The sequence below is a fragment of the Hemibagrus wyckioides genome, linkage group LG28 (genome assembly GCF_019097595.1).
Source record: "Hemibagrus wyckioides isolate EC202008001 linkage group LG28, SWU_Hwy_1.0, whole genome shotgun sequence".
Lineage (NCBI taxonomy): Eukaryota > Metazoa > Chordata > Actinopteri > Siluriformes > Bagridae > Hemibagrus > Hemibagrus wyckioides.
In genome coordinates, this window is record NC_080737.1 from 18,454,809 (window position 1) to 18,477,190 (window position 22,382).

The 22,382-nt window shown below is 34.7% G+C and overlaps 1 protein-coding gene across 1 annotated transcript in view; it reads right to left on the reverse strand.

The window, feature by feature from the left end:
• The window catches only part of LOC131348162 (astrotactin-2-like), a 384,655-nt gene that overhangs the window by 302,617 nt on the left and 59,656 nt on the right, over nucleotides 1–22,382 (reverse strand). The gene's annotated exons all lie outside the window — the stretch shown is intronic.

A 22,382-nucleotide genomic window follows, 5' to 3' on the forward strand; every position in this document is an offset into this window, starting at 1 on the left:
TTGAGTAAACTGAAAGAAAGAAAGAGAGAGAAATAGTTGGACTGCTCTGAGTGTGTAATGATATGATGGTGTGAGTTGAGCGTGAGGTTCGGAGTGTACTCAGGGCTCAGAGCTCGCTGTACTCGTCTACTCTGGAGTCCTTATCAACTACCCGCTGTTGCCCCTGTGGTGTTTTCCTCTGAAGCAGACTTTCAGTCAGCAACATGTTCCTGTACTGCAGCTTCGTGTCCAGGAAGCAGGAAGCTTCTCCCACAGCACACAATCAACACAGCTGACCGAGAAGATCTGGATCCTCCAATCATATTCACTCGCTCGGACTCGCTCAGAACGCCTCGCCTCATAAATCTTGCATAAATTTAAAAAATAAACTTAAATCAAATTCAAGTATTTTTGTTCAGATCCACATTCAGACTTTCATAAAAAGAATCGAACAAAATAAATAAAAAATAGAAATAAAATAAAAATTAGATTTATTTATTTATTGCTGGATGTGGGAATAAACATGCAAAAACCAAACACATACAATATTTAGAATTTTATTTGCTCCACGTCAAAATAGAGCTGTATGCAAAAGTTTTGGCACCCGTGTTCAAATTACTGTATAGACTTAGCTAATGTGACCGAGCTGTTACTATAGAAACAATCCGTGCCATTATAGAACATTAATGATCGCCTCCTGATAAGAGAATTCAGCTGTACTGCGGTACACTCATCTTAATCAGCACTCATTCTCTCTTAAAAGAAACGTTAATTGACTATCGTTCATGCGCGTGATAGTTTGTCGTAGCGCACGCCGCATGCACGTGCTTTAAATTCCAGCACCAGTGTTAAGGTGAGAGCACACGATGCTTTAAACAAATCTATGCTCTTTCTCTCTTCCGTGTTGGAGAAATTCCTCATCATGAACTCGTTCATCCGGATCGGCCATGTCGAGGTGATTGTGTGGATGACTGTGTGTGTGTGTGTGTGTCGGAAAAGTGACAGGTGGACAGCCGGGTAACAAGAGAACAGTACAGTAAAGTAGATCACGGTGCTCTGATGAAAGCTGGCAGCTCTCGAGACACAAAAACAAGTTGCATTCAGCCCATGGCGAGGCCGCGCTCGCGCCCCGTCACCACCTCAACCTTTAATCATTCACACCATCGCACGGCTCTGTACTCCCACGTGAAGTTAAAGGGATCACGGTGAAAGCCTGAGAGAGAGGATAAGAGCTCTTCTCAGCACAGCTGCTGCTGACTAAACAGACCACGGTGGTGACTGTCCTGTCCTAGCACACAAGACAACACACCACACTGCTCACTGCTGGGGTCAGCAAAATAAAACAAACGCAAAGAACTTTTCAGCACAGGAGTCAAACTTCAGGTTAAAGTAAAATCTACAATACTTTATTTTTTACATAAAATACACAAACTGCACTGGTTTCTCTCTCTGACACCACGGCTATTCATCATTTAATGATGAGAAATTGAGAAATGTACACAAAATAACTGAATACTGTCTCTCTGCTGCTATAACGTTTCATCCAATTCAATCCGATTTAATCACCAGTCTGTGTCTTTCCTTTCTCTCTCTCTCTCTCTCTCTCTCTCTCTTGCTCTCTCTTATAAAATAAAGGAATAAAGAATCATAAGATATGGAGAAATTACTTACAGCAGTATGAGTTTTAATTTAAAAATGCATTTTGCACCTAGTGCATATACTTCTCTTGTGAATGATTGTCTGCTTAAACTGGTTGTCTTTTTTAACTTAAAGTTAAAAAACTAAAAACAAAAGAAAAAAAATCCCCCTTCCAAAAAGTTATTGGTGTTCTAAGGCTTACTTATTTTATTTATTTATTTATTTATTTATTTATTTATTTATTTATTTATTTATTTAATATTTTATTTTAAAATATCAAACAAATAGAAACAGAAATATAGCCACATTATTAAATAAATGTTAGATATTAAATAAATAAAATAATCATCATTATAAAAATAATTAGATTTAGATAAATAAATAAACAAATAAATAAAGACTATTTCTCAAGTATATTTAATGTTACATATTTATGCTTTGCACTGCCTTGAGGTATTATAGTTGGATGTATTAAAATAATAATAATAATAATAATAATAATAATAATAATAATAATAATAATAATAATATCATCTCCAGTCCTCAGTACAGTCCTGCAGCTGAATCTATATGTTTGTCTTGATTATAAGCAGAACCTGGTCTCCTTCACCATTTCAGCTCCTGAAAGCTTCTGTAATTAGATGTTAAGAGAAACCATAAACAACAACCCTGTAGGACGCACGTCTATTAACCCTGAATTAAAGCACCATCATTTCTCCTGCACCACAGATGTCCTCAAAAAACACCTTAGTCCTGACGCACTGATGACTGGACACTAATGACACAGATGGTCAGTGTTTGAAGTGTGCTAGTGCTTTTCAGGCCATTAAAATAAATAAGTAAAAATAAATAAATAAATAATAAATAAAACAGGGTCACATTTCTGGTGGCTTTGCCGGACTCGATAAAAAACAATAACCTCAAAGATGAAAGCTCGGGTAATTGAACAATTTCGTCTCTCAAAGCAGTAAGGAAAGGTGCGTATTATCTGCTTGCTTGGTTGCACCATGCTGCAAATTAAATATTAGGACATTTTAATGCCGGCCGGATGTCTTATTAAACCTGGAAAATGAAATCTCCCCTGTTCAGATGGCTTACAAGGACTTCATTAAAATGCACACAATTAAAAACGTTCCTGGTTCTCGGAGAATCATGGGCAGAGTTTTCCATGCTGCATCGTAATGCTGTAATTTGTCTGCCACAGTGGACCTCAGCTCCAGAGCGGAGTATTAGCCCGATTCTGCCACAGGCCCTGGACTGAATAAAGGAGAATCAAGGGTGCGATTTCCCTCTGCGGCCGAGCCACTGGGGGAGCGCCAAGCAGTGAAAAATCTGCAGTGGTTTATGTAGGAGAGAGAAATACTACCTCTACTCATGCTCTAGTGGGAATAAATAACGTTAGACAGGGCAGGACGCCCGCGGACTCCTGCATGGAGGAAAATGCCAAAATGCGTATTTTTACCTCAAAAGTAACATCCTGTCATTTCCAGCCATTTTAGTTTATACAGCCGTTTTCTCAGAAGCAAAAGAAACACAAAAGGTACAAAACTGGATGCTGGTTCTGTGCTTCAACATCAGACATCAGATCCACAGAGCTCCAGAAGCACCACATGAAGCTAACACGGAGCAGAGGTTAGAGTCACAAAAAATCAAAAGTTAACAGCTCTTGAAAGTGTTCAACAGGATGCTTGCTCTGATATTCAGTACACTGAAACGGACTTATGGGGCATTTTCTATTAGAATAAATAAACAACTGATTTTCAGGCTGTGAGTCTGATCTGAAATGAGTCTGTTGGCTTGCAGTGTGTTTTAGACATGTGTTCTCCAACAGAGGGAAAAAACCTTACACAGAATTTTACTGGATGAAGATCAAATCTGAGCTGCTTTTTAGATGAACAAACACTTGGAGTGTCTCAGAGAGCAGAAATGGATTTGATCTCAGCATTTATAGATACAAACATTTGTGTGGAAAAAAAACAAAAAAATTTTTGTTTAATTAGAACTTTTCTATGAATACATAATAGTAGGCTAAAAACAGAAATCCTGCTGAAACACAACAAATTCTTAAAGTCCCGAGTGTCTACTTTCACATGAGCTTCATATTAGCCTCTAATGTGAAGTGGAACATGACGAAAACGTGACCAATCATTCAGTTCTGACTAGCCTACTAGCTCATGTGTACATTTTGGACAAAAAAAGCCAAAAAACCAAAAACCTTTGGAAATTTCTACAAAACTTGAGGCCTGGCATCATCAAAGAAAGTGATGAACTGGGTTACAATGACGTTATGTCTAAGACTCAAATGTTAAAACAACTTGAAATGACTAATTTTTAATTAATAACCATTACAAAAGAGTACAAAATATCGAATTGTGGAATCAGCTGATGCTAAAATAATGAAAATCAGCAGATTTTGATGTTGCTGTGATCCAGCGGGTCTCTTACAGTCATACTTCCTCCTCGGCTGCATGAAATGAAGCGATTTTAAGGCCAGGAGCTGATGGATGATGAACGCCGGGTGAACTGAGCACGCCGTCTTCCCAGAGCTTCCCGTAACTTAACGCTAAAGCCTCAGAGGCGCGTCAGCACAAAGCGATGTGCCGCTTTACTCTTCCGTTACTCTGCACTTCACCCCTTGTCCTTCACAGGCTATTAGCGTATGAAATAACAGACGCCTGGCGTGCGGTCTCACGTCCCGATTCACCAACCCTGACTCCTAATGCCTGCTCACAATGATAACATACAGGAGTTTAGTCTCCTCAGAGTCTGCTCTAGAGCCCAGCCAAAAAAAAAAAATAATAATTTTAATAAAATTTAAAAAAAGCAGAAAATACTGAATCAGTATAAGTGGCTGCTTTAATAAATAAAAAAAAGTGATATTTTAATACGTAATAAACTTGTATATTTAAATTTTATGTTTTTTTAAGCATAATTTAAAAAAATATATATTATATAAAATTGAAGGACCTTCATATGATTTGAAGCCAGTCACCAGAATGAAGAAAATATTTATAAATTTTTACACATTCAGCACCAAACATAATCCCCCCCCCCATTCAGACCAACTACATAAAAAAAGAGAAAAAATCGTGTCAATGATCATGCGATTCATTTACAAATAAATTACTTAATATTTGTAATAAATTACATCTTGAAGCAAAGAATTAGCAAGTACACAAAATGTGGTCAACTAGCGTCCATGCTAATTTTAAGAATTTCTTATAATGGATTAAAGTTTACTTCTAAATGTATGAAAAAGAAAAAAAAAAGTGATGACTGAACAGTTCTTCCCCTAATCAAGCAACTTCCTGTTGAACATGTGACAAGTGCTTTGCTTAATATTAGCTTAATGTTTTATTTTATTTTTAATGGAGTGCAATCTCTGATCACACATCACACTTTTTCATACTTGTCCAGTCACATGATGCGTCACTTCATCCACCACCATCTCACACACACACACATGCACACACACACACACACACACACAGCTAAAGCATTACACCTCTTTTTTCCTCCCCAGTGGCTAAAACTAACACACTCGCCTCAATTACTCAAGCGTCAGTCAGAGACGATGGCGTTGTAGCCTCTGGTGGGAATCAATCAATTTGTTTTCACACAAACAAACAAACACACACACACACACACACTCAACCGTACATTAGTTTGAGTGTTCAGCCAAGCAAGAACCAGAACGAGGCATAAATACAATAATTCCTGATAAATAGGTTATAAAATTATGCTAACGTCATTCAAAGGGAAGTCGAGAAGAAGAAGAGTTTGATTTAAGTATTAAGGAAACTAGCAGGATTCAGAACCTCAGCAAAAAGCTAACAGACAATCAAAGCTTCGTATTCTTCCTACGATTTCCTGCGACAGCTAAACATAGTAAAAATCTTTACTAATAAACCACAACCACCATCATTTTCACTACTGATCTGTCAGTCTGTTGATAATAAATTTGCTAACAGCGGGAAAAAAAACGACCAAAATACATCGAAATCGAGGCATTTTCATTTACTTGATTTTTTATAAATATTCAGAGTAAATCAGGAGCTCTACTGGAATTCTGCTTTTAAGGCAGTGGTTTTGGAAACACGGCAAGTTTGAGCTTTGCTAAGGCCCTCGCTGTAGAAATATCTGTGAAGGGACAACGATGCTACCGTGCTGACTAGCTTGATTACACAGTGATGAAAGTTTTGGGACACCCCTCTAAATCACTGAATTCAGGTATTGTTTTTCAGGGGTTGGGCTCGGCCCCTTAGTTCCAGTGGAAGGAACTCTTAATGCTTCAGCTTCATACCAAGACATTTTGGACAATTTTATGCTCTTTGTGGGAACAGTTTGGGGATGACCCCTTCCTCTTCCAACATGACTGTACACCAGTGACCAAAGCAAGGTCCATAAAGACATGGATGAGTGAGTTTGGTGTGGAGGAACTTGACCGGCCTGCACAGAGTCCTGACCTCAACCCCATAGAACACCTTTGGGATGAATTAGAGTGGAGACTGAGAGCGAGACCTTCTCGTCCAACATCAGTACCTGACCTCACAAATGTGCTTCTAGAGGAATGGTCAAAAATTCCCATAAACACACTCCTAAACCTTGTGGAAAGCCTTCCCAGAAGAGTTGAAGCTGTTATATCTGTAAAGGGCGGGACAACTCCATATTACATTCATGTGCATGGAAAGGCAGACGTCCCAGTTTTGGCCTGGCTCACAGTCTCCACTTTAATTCATCCCAGTGGTGTTTTATCAGGTTGAGTTCAGGACTTTGTGCAGGCCAGTCAAGTTCTTCCTTTATGTCTTTATGGACCTTGCTGAAGCATACCAAGAGGCCGAGCCCAACCCCTAAAAAACGACACGTCAATGATTTGGAAAGGTGTCCCAAAACTTTTGCCAACATAGTGTATTCCCCCTCTTGAAGCTTTTGTCAAGAACAACCCCAAGTTTAAAAAAATAAAATAAAATGTGTCCCAAACGTCCCAAGCCCAAGTCCTGGTTATACGCTTCAGAAACAAACCCCTTTCATTTACATCCTGCCTTTATGTGCAACCGCCTAATTAAAGTGTCCTTTACGAGCTCTTCGTTCCCGTAAAAGCTTCAGTACGTTTTCCTTTTCCTCTTCTATGCATCCAGCACCAAGGTGACCTCCATTTCACGTCCCATTATCACGGCTTGCACCTTACACGCTCGTAAAGGCCGTGGGTCTCGCCTTACAAATTTAAGGCAATAACACGGCACGGCACTATTTACTTTCAGGTTCCTCCTACAAAGGAATTAGTGTCTTTATAGAAAACAATGCCTCGTTAATTTACGGGCGGATCCATAAAAGCAGCGTCCGGCCTCTATACGGGATTAAAGGGGGCATCCGGCCAAAAGACGACGATAATGTATTTAAAGTGGCGCATTAACAGGATAAACAGTTGGCTTTATAGCGAAAGTCCATTGGCTTTTGCTGAAAATGCAGCAAAATCCCATTAATGAAGCCATTAGGCAGCTGATTACATACTGCTGCTGAGGTGCTTCCCAGAACAGACTGAAATGGAAAACAGGACACGGTCATATAAACAGGTAGCTAGCATTAACGCTTCCCGCTGCGCACAAGCACAGGAGGCTTCCTTGAATTCTGTTAAAGTGCAACGTTAAACCCGCTGGCTGCACTTTACTTAATGGCATAATTCGTGTAGCTGCACAAGACTAACATAACAAGTGACTTTAAACCTGCATAAGCATTTATTATTTGGATGTCGGCTACAGAAGAACGACATACACTATGACCTATGTTAATGTGAACAGTTTAACTAAAATACCCCAATTATAGCTTGGAAACATTTCACTTAAATGACAGTGTTCATAGTGCTACATTAGGCATAGGTCATCCAGGATAACCGACATAAACCTGCATATTGCTTAGAATTTGGAGGTCAGCTCATAGCACTACATAGAGCATGTCCTGACGTATATGACCATCAATAGTTCATAACTGATATAAATCTTCATGAACATTTGTGGTTCAATAACATTTTACTTAATGAAAATGTTTATAGCTCTACATTACACATACATAGGCTATCCATGATTGATGACAAACCTGTATAAACATTTTTAATTTGAAGGTCAGCTTATGGCGCTTCATAAGACCTACATACTGTCTTTGCCTGTTTAAACATTAATAGATGACCAAATTATTTTGTTTATAGCTCTACATTAGACATTCTTAGATCATCTAGGACAACTGACAAACCTACATGAGCTTTTATAGTTTGTAAACTCTTTACTTAATGGCAGATGGCTTATGTAGGTCTCATGTATGGATGAATGGATCTTAAAATGCTACATTCAACCTATTTACAGAATGTCTTGACAACAGACGTAAACCTACACAAACATTTACTTGATTACGGTGTTTATAGGGCTATGTGAGCTATACATTAACCATTTATAACAACCAATAAATCTGCTCAAACATTTATAGTTACAGTAGCATTTCACTTAATGACTGCTCATAGCTCTACATTAGGCAGGCATAGGCCATCCTGGAAAACTGACATAAAACTACATGAGTATTTCTAGTTTAGAAACATTTTGATTAATCACAGAATTTATAGTGCTACATTAAACATACATAGGCCATGCATATGCATGACATACTTCATAATTCTTACAGTAACATGATACTTAATGAGAGTGTGTGTAGAAACCAAATCTGCCAATAGAGATGAACAAATCACATTTGGCCAAAGGTCAAGTCTGGGTCAAATGAGCTAACCCACCACTACCCCCCAACCCCCACCCTGTGGCTGCTAGTGGTGCTAATATATGCTAATAAGCTAGCTTCAGGAGCAGGCATGTAGCAGTGTGGTGTTTGTTTGGCACGCTGTTTCTAAAGCTGTCATGAAAACACTGCAACAATTAGAATCCTGCTTAGATCATTTGTACTAACAAACATGAGACAAATATGCACATCGCCGTCCAAGAAGCCCAGAACAACAGGCACTGAGCAGACACCACACACACTCACAAACACACACACACACACTACTGTTCGAAGTGGCATATGGTGCACAGGGGGGCAGAGAGAGAATCTGTGTGCTTCCTGTAACAGGATACATGCATATTACAGTGCACTAGCCAACACACACACACCCCTATATACACACACACACTCATTCCCAATAGACAATATTTCCCTAAAGCTACTCTACAAAACTTCATCCCATCAGATCTATGGCAACAAAACAGAATTTATCGGTGTTAATTTGCTGCTGTTTCTGCAACCCACACACACACACAGCGCTAAGTCTAGCGGTCAGAATAATAGCGAGTAAGGTAATGGAATAAGGAGCGCGGCTCAGTAAATAACAGCGACCCAAAGCAAGGACCTTTTACGCATAATTACATTACAATATGGACGGAGTGAAAGATTACAGCCTCGGCAGAGCTCCGCTCCAGGCAGGAATGTTTTCTCCTGCAGTCGCACTGTGACTTTGGGGCTTTTTTTGTTTTTTTCCCCTGATTACTTCGATTACTTCCTATGTAAGGTCATAATGACCTATGAATACATTCCCAACCTGCTATTATGCCTTTATAATGTATTGCACACACCAAGGGTTTCTGTATAGCAATTTTCAAAGCCTTATATATAAACTGCTAACATTATAAGTAGTGTTTATGACCCATTATATCAACCGATACGACCTCAGCTGACTTTATGCGTAATTGAGAATTTTTTTAAAGTAACTAAATTTCAATTAATTTTATTGTAGAGAGCAGATTATTGACCAATCTGTGATTAATCTAATTAATGTAAGGTTTGATTCCTGAGCTCATTAAATAAATAAATAAATAAATAAATAAATAAATAAATAAATAAATAAATAAATAAATCTTTCAGAAGGTTTGATGTGGGATGTATTTAGGTAATGATTTAAAAAAAATTATATATATATATATAAAATCAAGCCTGATGTCAAAACAGTGCATAGTTTTTCTATTAAATGGTGTTATAATGCATTATAAACACTACATAAGCTACTTATAAGCATCCTGTTAATAATTATTGTAATGCACCTAGATAAACACTACACAGTGGTGGTAGCTCAAGTGGTTAAGGCTCCGAGTCATTGACCGGAAGATTGGTGTTCAAGCCCCAGCATCACTCCACCCCCCATTTCCCAGTATTCCCAGGAATAACATCCCTGGTTAAGGCTCTGTGCTACTGATCTGAGTTGTGTGTGTTTACATTCAAGCTTCCACTGCTGGCCACTTTACACAAAGCCTTTAATCCTTTAACTGCTCAGCTTATGTAGAAATCTCAGAGAAAAGAATCAACTGCTCAATAAAAACCCCGCCTCACGTTAGGACCGGACTCACACACCGAGCAGCGAGATGTGGTGAGGCATTCATAAAATCAAACGTGTTCTGTTGAGAGAAGAGAAAGGAATAAACAAAACTTTATTGACCTGGCTCTTATTGATGCAGCGAAGGAAATTCACATGGGGCAAAGGAAAACAGTGCTTAATAAATAATACAGAATTAAATATTAAATTAACAAAAAAGGTTTAAAGAGACCTTAACTGAGATCAGGTTGTCAGGTTAGATCAGGTTAGACGTTCTTACATCATCTAGGACAATTGACAAACCTACATGAGCTTTTATAGTTTGTAAACTCTTTACTTAATGACAGATGGCTTATGTAGGTCTCATGTAGCCCTATGAACACTATGTCAACTGCCAAACATTTATAACATGGATGTCATCTTAAAATGCTACATTCGACCTATTTACAGAATGTCTTGGCAACAGACGTAAACCTACACAAACATTTACTTGATTATGGTGTTTATAGGGCTATGTGAGCTATACATTAACCATTTATAACAACCGATAAATCTGCTCAAACATTTATACTTACAGTAGCATTTCACTTAATGACTGCTCATAGCTCTACATTAGGCAGGCATAGGCCATCCAGGAAAACTGGGGGGGGGGGTGATTCATCATAGAGATGATTGATGGTTGTGTATTAGACAGAACCAAATAAAGAAATAAAAATCACCAAGTAAAGAAATAAAAAGCAGCAAATAAAGAAAAAAGAAACAAATAAGCAATAAAAAAAAAAGTACACAAAGAAATAAATAGCACCAAATAAAGAATAACACCAAAAAGAAAAAAAGCACCCAAAATAAAGAAATAAAAAGAACCAAATAAAGAACACCACCAAATAAAGATATAAAGAAACATACGGAAAGAAAAAAAGGAAAAAAGTAACAGATGAAGAAATAAAAAGCACCCAAAAAAGCAAATCAGGCATCGAATCATGAAAATAAAGAAATAAAAAACACCAAATAAACAGTAGAAACAATTAAGGAATAAAACACCAAATAAAGAAAAAAGCACTAAATAAAGAAAAAAACCTCAGTGTCATTCTTCTACAGTAAATGAATCACTAACAGGACAGTATTGTGAATCGGAGGCAAGGCTACCACACTGAAGTCGATCATTTTTTTCCTCTTACACCACAACAATTCTCTAAGAATGGGAATTTTTTTAAATTTATTAAAAGAACCACAAACCAGACATTTTTGTTTATTTATTTTTAGGTAAAAATTAGTAAGTTTGTTCCGGTTCTGGCTTATGTTATAGCAGCTATAAACAATCATTACTTTATCTCTCAATCATTACTTATATCATCATCATCATCTCTCTCTCTCTCTCTCTCTCTCTCTCTCGCTCAAATAAAAAAAGTAACTCATCTCCTGAACTTCTTAAACACTGAACTATAAACATCTTACAGATAACTCCATGTCAGCTCCATATTTTTCACATTATTAATGTTTATTATTAGCATGTGAATGAGCTGTTACTATGGAAACAATTACATGTTAAAACAAAAAGATTTGCTGCTGGTATACAAAATGAATGAAGTGATTATGTTTCCATCAGAACTGTAAATATTTCACACAATATATTCCATTAATGAAATCCATCCATCCATCCATCCATCCATCCATCCATCTAACCATTCATCCATCTCATCCATCCACCCCCCAGGCATCTACCCATCCATCCATGCATCCATTTAGGCATCCATCCATCTAACTATTTATCCATCCATGCATCTATCTATCCATCCATGCATCCATCCATCCATCCATCCACCCAGGCATCTATCTAACTATCCATCCATCCATCCATCTAACTATTCATCCATCCACCCACCAGGCATCTAACTATTCATCCATCTCATCCATCCATCCTTCCCTCCATCCATCCGTCTAGGCATCCATCCATCTAACTATCCATCCATCCACCCACCAGGCATCTATCTAACTATTCATCCATCCATCCATGCATCTATCCATCCATCCATTTAGGCATCCATCCATCTAACTATTCATCCATCCATGCATCATTCTATCCATACATGCATCCATCCATCCACCAGACATCTATCTAACTATTCATCCAGCTCATCCATCCCATCCATCCATCCATTTAGGCATCCATCCATCTAACTATTCATCCATCCATCCATGCATCTATCCATCCATCCATTTAGGCATCCATCCATCTAACTATTCATCCATCCATGCATCATTCTATCCATACATGCATCCATCCATCCACCAGACATCTATCTAACTATTCATCCAGCTCATCCATCCCATCCATCCATCCATTTAGGCATCCATCCATCTAACTATTCATCCAGCTCATCCATCCCATCTATCTATCTATCTATCTATCTATCTATCTATCTATCTATCTATCTATCTATCTATCTATCTATCTATCTATCTATCTATCCATTCACCCATCCATCCAGGCATCTATCTAACTATCCATCCATCCATCCATCCATCCATCCAACTATTCATCCATCTCATCCATCCCTCCCTCCCTCCCTCCCTCCCTCCCTCCATCTAGGCATCCATCCATCCATCCATCTAACTATTCATCCATCCATCCATCCACCCACCCACCAGGCATCTATCTAACTATTCATTCATCTCACCCATCCATCCATCCATCCATCCATCCATCCGTCTATCCACAATTCCAGGCATTCATCCATCCACCCATCCATTCATCCAGCCATCCATCTCCCTTCTTTCCTTTGATGTCTCAACACTAATCACACACACCATTCATAATTCTCTCAACATCACACTTCACTTGTTTGGGTCTGAAAGGTCGACCCAATCATCTCTCCATCCAAACCTGCAGCTCTAATCCAGCCGACTGACGCTGCACTGAGACCGCGACATCCAGCAGACTTCATCATTAAATTAATAACTGTGTAAAAGCTTTAACGATCGCTAAAAACGCCAGAATTTACCATTCGGATAAATTGCCTCTAATAAAGTGTATTTATGACCAGACTAACTGCAGGACTAATTTGCTAATAACTCAAATGACATCCTGGATCTCTGATAACAGCAAACAGGTCAAAGCAGACGTACCTGGACATGTCCACTGAGCACCGCTTCAGTCCATGCGTTATATTTTGTCCATTAGAAAATGATTACAAGCTGGAAAACATTCCCGAAATCCACAAAACCCAGAGAGAGATATTAAAGTCAGCTTCATTACATCAGTGTGTTCATGGTGTCATGAACGTTTACTGCTTTCGACTCACTCGTGTTTCACATCCACTTTAATTACTGATCAGTGTTCACACCTGTTCCTTGTGATCAGGCTTAATTTGTGTTAAACCTCAAGTTAAGAGCAGACAGATTAAGAGCAGAGATGCACCAGAATTCAGTCCCTGACTTAAAGCAACTGTTATTTATTTATTTAATTATTTATTTATTTTCTTATATAATTTTATTTTAATTTTTCCTTTTTTGTCCTTATTTTAAGTTTTCTTATTTTATTTTTTAATTTAATTTAATTTAACTTTTCTTACTCTAACTATTAAAATGCCTAAAATTATTCTAGTTCATTAAAAACAAACAAAAAAAAAACCCATTAGTTTGTGTTAAAATGTAACATTTTGCATCATTAAGAAGAATTGAACACAAAAGCATAGCTGATTAAAAACAAACAAAACAAAATAAAATAAGTTTTTGGGGGGTTTTATTTTCACTTTTGTTGATTGAAAAAAATATATATATATTGTTGTTTTTTTTCCCACTATTAAATCTAAAGCAATAACAGCAGTCTTAGTCTTTGTCTCTCTGTGGAAAACTTTAGGATTGGGTTTTTTAACGGGTTTCATTAACACTAACAAGCGCTACACAAAGTTTCCCAGTCTGATCTTTGTAGCTGTGTTAAACATGCTGAAACTAAATATTTTCCACAATTACACAAAATGAAATAAAGCTACAAGTTAGCTCTTTCCTGTCTGGAAGAGAACTGAAGCATCAGTTTTTTAAGAAGCACACTGATGACATCACGTGACTGATTGGTTTAAAGTAATAATGAATACGGACAATTTTTTTTCTACATCAGGAAATCGTATGTAGCGGTCTCTATGCTGCAAGTTCACTAATTAAACATTGTTTACTGCACTGCTTTGTTTGCTAGATGGTTCTTCACATCTAGAACATTATGCATTTGAACAGCCCCGGTCTCATTAATCCTTTTATGTACGAGTGGTTTTAGTTTTCTTTAGTCAAGGTTTTGCAGGTTTTTTTCAATCCCTCGCCTGCTTCTTTCTAGATAATGATTATGAATTCGTTCACGCTAGCAACGTCGACCTCTGAGCAAATAGCCAATAAGACGATGTCGCATGTCCAGTCGCCTCCGGCTCCGAGCCGATGCACTTGATATCCAATTACAACAACAATATTATATTGGTTTTGTATATCTTCTTCGCCAAACGTTTGTGGCGTGCCAGCATGCCACCGGTTCAGAAAGCTCAATTCCACAAACACGGAAATCAATGGTGGCCTCATTAGCAGCCTCGGCCTGAAAGTAACTGATAATGATAAAATCAATTCCAATCTGAATGCGACTTCATATCAGCCAGATGCATTTGTTTGATATTATTGAGTTATTGTTAAGTGGCTGAAATTCGGTGATTGTTTAATGGACATGAGTCACAAGCAATCTGAATAAAGTTCATGATGAATCGCGGCTGTAAAAACAGCGATAATGAGCGGAATGGATAGAGGAAAAGAGGAAAAAATAATAATATAATAATAAAATAAAACTCTCAAATAAAATCAGCCAGGCTTCACGAGGTCATCATTAGGGTTTTTGTACAGAATCTGTGAAAATTTTCTTCATCTGAACTCTGATCTGTGCAAAAAAAAAGAAAAAACCACTTGCACTTTTTAAAGTTTTTTTTGATTGATGCCTAAAGCACAAAACACCTCAGTGCTGAATAAAACACCGCGTGGAGAACACAGACAGGTTCATTAGCTAACACTGAAAGCATGAGGGCAAAAAAAAGAAAAGAACAAAAAAAGCTTCTATATTAATGCACACAGTAATGAAAGTGAGTCTGTGTGCCGGGTGAACAGCTCTGAGGACGAACCAATCAATCTAACCTACAAAAACATATCCTACATAAACACACACACACACAAACATGCATAATCACACATATAATAACATAACCAATATAACATACACAAACACAACATTATCATGATCTATATAAACAGAAATAAACATGCACAAATACATAAAACATAACAAAGACTATAAGCAAATACATAACCAGGATAATATTACATACCATAACATAACCTCCATAAAGCAAAATAAACATAAACAGAGCAGAAAACAAAACCTGTGTAAACAAAGATGAACATAAATTTCATAGACTCACATATACTGTGGCACAACATAACTGTCATAAATAGACCCAAACATACCCTACATAACCTCATATAAACATAACATAGCCTACATAACCTCATATAAACATAACATAGCCTACATAACCTCATATAAACATAACATAACCTACATAACCTCATATAAACATAACATAGCCTACATAACCTCATATAAACATAACATAGCCTACATAACCTCATATAAACATAACATAGCCTACATAACCTCATATAAACATAACATAACCTACATAACCTCATATAAACATAACATAACCTACATAACCTCATATAAACATAACATAACCTACATAACCTCATATAAACATAACATAGCCTACATAACCTCATATAAACATAACATAACCTACATAACCTCATATAAACATAACATAACCTACATAACCTCATATAAACATAACATAACCTACATAACCTCATATAAACATAACATAACCTACATAACCTCATATAAACATAACATAACCTACATAACCTCATATAAACATAACATAGCCTACATAACCTCATATAAACATAACATAACCTACATAACCTCATATAAACATAACATAACCTACATAACCTCATATAAACATAACATAACCTACATAACCTCATATAAACATAACATAACCTACATAACCTCATATAAACATAACATAGCCTACATAACCTCATATAAACATAACATAACCTACATAACCTCATATAAACATAACATAGCCTACATAACCTCATATAAACATAACATAGCCTACATAACCTCATATAAACATAACATAACCTACATAACCTCATATAAACATAACATAGCCTACCTAAACATAACCTACATAACCTCATATAAACATAACATAACCTACATAACCTCATATAAACATAACATAGCCTACATAACCTCATATAACATAACATAGCCTACATAACCTCATATAAACATAACATAGCCTACATAACCTCATATAAACATAACATAACCTACATAACCTCATATAAACATAACATAACCTACATAACCTCATATAAACATAACATAGCCTACATAACTTCATATAACATAACATAGCCTACATAACCTCATATAAACATAACATAACCTACATAACCTCATATAAACATAACATAACCTACATAACCTCATATAAACATAACATAACCTACATAACCTCATATAAACATAACATAGCCTACATAACCTCATATAAACATAACATAACCTACATAACCTCATATAAACATAACATAACCTACATAACCTCATATAAACATAACATAACCTACATAACCTCATATAAACATAACATAACCTACATAACCTCATATAAACATAACATAGCCTACATAACCTCATATAAACATAACATAGCCTACATAACCTCATATAAACATAACATAACCTACATAACCTCATATAAACATAACATAACCTACATAACCTCATATAAACATAACATAACCTACATAACCTCATATAAACATAACATAACCTACATAACCTCATATAAACATAACATAGCCTACATAACCTCATATAAACATAACATAACCTACATAACCTCATATAAACATAACATAGCCTACATAACCTCATATAAACATAACATAGCCTACATAACCTCATATAAACATAACATAACCTACATAACCTCATATAAACATAACATAACCTACATAACCTCATATAAACATAACATAGCCTACATAACCTCATATAAACATAACATAGCCTAAATAACCTCATATAAACATAACATAACCTACATAACCTCATATAAACATAACATAACCTACATAACCTCATATAAACATAACATAACCTACATAACCTCATATAAACATAACATAGCCTACATAACCTCATATAAACATAACATAGCCTACATAACCTCATATAAACATAACATAACCTACATAACCTCATATAAACATAACATAACCTACATAACCTCATATAAACATAACATAACCTACATAACCTCATATAAACATAACATAACCTACATAACCTCATATAAACATAACATAGCCTACATAACCTCATATAAACATAACATAACCTACATAACCTCATATAAACATAACATAGCCTACATAACCTCATATAAACATAACATAGCCTACATAACCTCATATAAACATAACATAACCTACATAACCTCATATAAACATAACATAACCTACATAACCTCATATAAACATAACATAGCCTACATAACCTCATATAAACATAACATAGCCTAAATAACCTCATATAAACATAACATAACCTACATAACCTCATATAAACATAACATAACCTACATAACCTCATATAAACATAACATAACCTACATAACCTCATATAAACATAACATAGCCTACATAACCTCATATAAACATAACATAGCCTACATAACCTCATATAAACATAACATAGCCTACCTAAACATAACCTACATAACCTCATATAAACATAACATAACCTACATAACCTCATATAAACATAACATAGCCTACATAACCTCATATAAACATAACATAACCTACATAACCTCATATAAACATAACATAGCCTACATAACCTCATATAAACATAACATAGCCTACATAACCTCATATAAACATAACATAACCTACATAACCTCATATAAACATAACATAACCTACATAACCTCATATAAACATAACATAGCCTACATAACCTCATATAAACATAACATAGCCTAAATAACCTCATATAAACATAACATAGCCTACATAACCTCATATAAACATAACATAACCTACATAACCTCATATAAACATAACATAGCCTACCTAAACATAACCTACATAACCTCATATAAACATAACATAACCTACATAACCTCATATAAACATAACATAGCCTACATAACCTCATATAACATAACATAGCCTACATAACCTCATATAAACATAACATAGCCTACATAACCTCATATAAACATAACATAACCTACATAACCTCATATAAACATAACATAACCTACATAACCTCATATAAACATAACATAGCCTACATAACTTCATATAACATAACATAGCCTACATAACCTCATATAAACATAACATAACCTACATAACCTCATATAAACATAACATAACCTACATAACCTCATATAAACATAACATAACCTACATAACCTCATATAAACATAACATAGCCTACATAACCTCATATAAACATAACATAACCTACATAACCTCATATAAACATAACATAACCTACATAACCTCATATAAACATAACATAACCTACATAACCTCATATAAACATAACATAACCTACATAACCTCATATAAACATAACATAGCCTACATAACCTCATATAAACATAACATAGCCTACATAACCTCATATAAACATAACATAACCTACATAACCTCATATAAACATAACATAACCTACATAACCTCATATAAACATAACATAACCTACATAACCTCATATAAACATAACATAACCTACATAACCTCATATAAACATAACATAGCCTACATAACCTCATATAAACATAACATAACCTACATAACCTCATATAAACATAACATAGCCTACATAACCTCATATAAACATAACATAGCCTACATAACCTCATATAAACATAACATAACCTACATAACCTCATATAAACATAACATAACCTACATAACCTCATATAAACATAACATAGCCTACATAACCTCATATAAACATAACATAGCCTAAATAACCTCATATAAACATAACATAACCTACATAACCTCATATAAACATAACATAACCTACATAACCTCATATAAACATAACATAACCTACATAACCTCATATAAACATAACATAGCCTACATAACCTCATATAAACATAACATAGCCTACATAACCTCATATAAACATAACATAGCCTACCTAAACATAACCTACATAACCTCATATAAACATAACATAACCTACATAACCTCATATAAACATAACATAGCCTACATAACCTCATATAAACATAACATAACCTACATAACCTCATATAAACATAACATAGCCTACATAACCTCATATAAACATAACATAGCCTACATAACCTCATATAAACATAACATAACCTACATAACCTCATATAAACATAACATAACCTACATAACCTCATATAAACATAACATAGCCTACATAACCTCATATAAACATAACATAGCCTAAATAACCTCATATAAACATAACATAGCCTACATAACCTCATATAAACATAACATAACCTACATAACCTCATATAAACATAACATAGCCTACCTAAACATAACCTACATAACCTCATATAAACATAACATAACCTACATAACCTCATATAAACATAACATAGCCTACATAACCTCATATAACATAACATAGCCTACATAACCTCATATAAACATAACATAGCCTACATAACCTCATATAAACATAACATAACCTACATAACCTCATATAAACATAACATAACCTACATAACCTCATATAAACATAACATAGCCTACATAACTTCATATAACATAACATAGCCTACATAACCTCATATAAACATAACATAACCTACATAACCTCATATAAACATAACATAACCTACATAACCTCATATAAACATAACATAACCTACATAACCTCATATAAACATAACATAGCCTACATAACCTCATATAAACATAACATAACCTACATAACCTCATATAAACATAACATAACCTACATAACCTCATATAAACATAACATAACCTACATAACCTCATATAAACATAACATAACCTACATAACCTCATATAAACATAACATAGCCTACATAACCTCATATAAACATAACATAGCCTACATAACCTCATATAAACATAACATAACCTACATAACCTCATATAAACATAACATAACCTACATAACCTCATATAAACATAACATAACCTACATAACCTCATATAAACATAACATAACCTACATAACCTCATATAAACATAACATAGCCTACATAACCTCATATAAACATAACATAACCTACATAACCTCATATAAACATAACATAGCCTACATAACCTCATATAAACATAACATAGCCTACATAACCTCATATAAACATAACATAACCTACATAACCTCATATAAACATAACATAACCTACATAACCTCATATAAACATAACATAGCCTACATAACCTCATATAAACATAACATAGCCTAAATAACCTCATATAAACATAACATAACCTACATAACCTCATATAAACATAACATAACCTACATAACCTCATATAAACATAACATAACCTACATAACCTCATATAAACATAACATAGCCTACATAACCTCATATAAACATAACATAGCCTACATAACCTCATATAAACATAACATAACCTACATAACCTCATATAAACATAACATAACCTACATAACCTCATATAAACATAACATAACCTACATAACCTCATATAAACATAACATAACCTACATAACCTCATATAAACATAACATAGCCTACATAACCTCATATAAACATAACATAACCTACATAACCTCATATAAACATAACATAGCCTACATAACCTCATATAAACATAACATAGCCTACATAACCTCATATAAACATAACATAACCTACATAACCTCATATAAACATAACATAACCTACATAACCTCATATAAACATAACATAGCCTACATAACCTCATATAAACATAACATAGCCTAAATAACCTCATATAAACATAACATAACCTACATAACCTCATATAAACATAACATAACCTACATAACCTCATATAAACATAACATAACCTACATAACCTCATATAAACATAACATAGCCTACATAACCTCATATAAACATAACATAGCCTACATAACCTCATATAAACATAACATAGCCTACCTAAACATAACCTACATAACCTCATATAAACATAACATAACCTACATAACCTCATATAAACATAACATAGCCTACATAACCTCATATAACATAACATAGCCTACATAACCTCATATAAACATAACATAGCCTACATAACCTCATATAAACATAACATAACCTACATAACCTCATATAAACATAACATAACCTACATAACCTCATATAAACATAACATAGCCTACATAACTTCATATAACATAACATAGCCTACATAACCTCATATAAACATAACATGGCCTACATAACCTCATATAAACATAACATAACCTACATAACCTCATATAAACATAACATAACCTACATAACCTCATATAAACATAACATAACCTACAAAACCTCATATAAACATAACATAGCCTACCTAAACATAACCTACATAACCTCATATAAACATAACATAACCTACATAACCTCATATAAACATAACATAACCTACATAACCTCATATAAACATAACATAACCTACATAACCTCATATAAACATAACATAACCTACAAAACCTCATATAAACATAACATAGCCTACATAACCTCATATAAACATAACATAACCTACGTAACCTCATATAAACATAACATAACCTACATAACCTCATATAAACATAACATAGCCTACATAACCTCATATAAACATAACATAACCTACATAACCTCATATAAACATAACATAGCCTACATAACCTCATATAAACATAACATAGCCTACCTAAACATAACCTACATAACCTCATATAAACATAACATAGCCTACATAACCTCATATAAACATAACATAACCTACATAACCTCATATAAACATAACATAACCTACATAACCTCATATAAACATAACATAGCCTACATAACCTCATATAAACATAACATAGCCTACATAACCTCATATAAACATAACATAACCTACATAACCTCATATAAACATAACATAACCTACATAACCTCATATAAACATAACATAACCTACATAACCTCATATAAACATAACATAGCCTACCTAAACATAACCTACATAACCTCATATAAACATAACATAACCTACATAACCTCATATAAACATAACA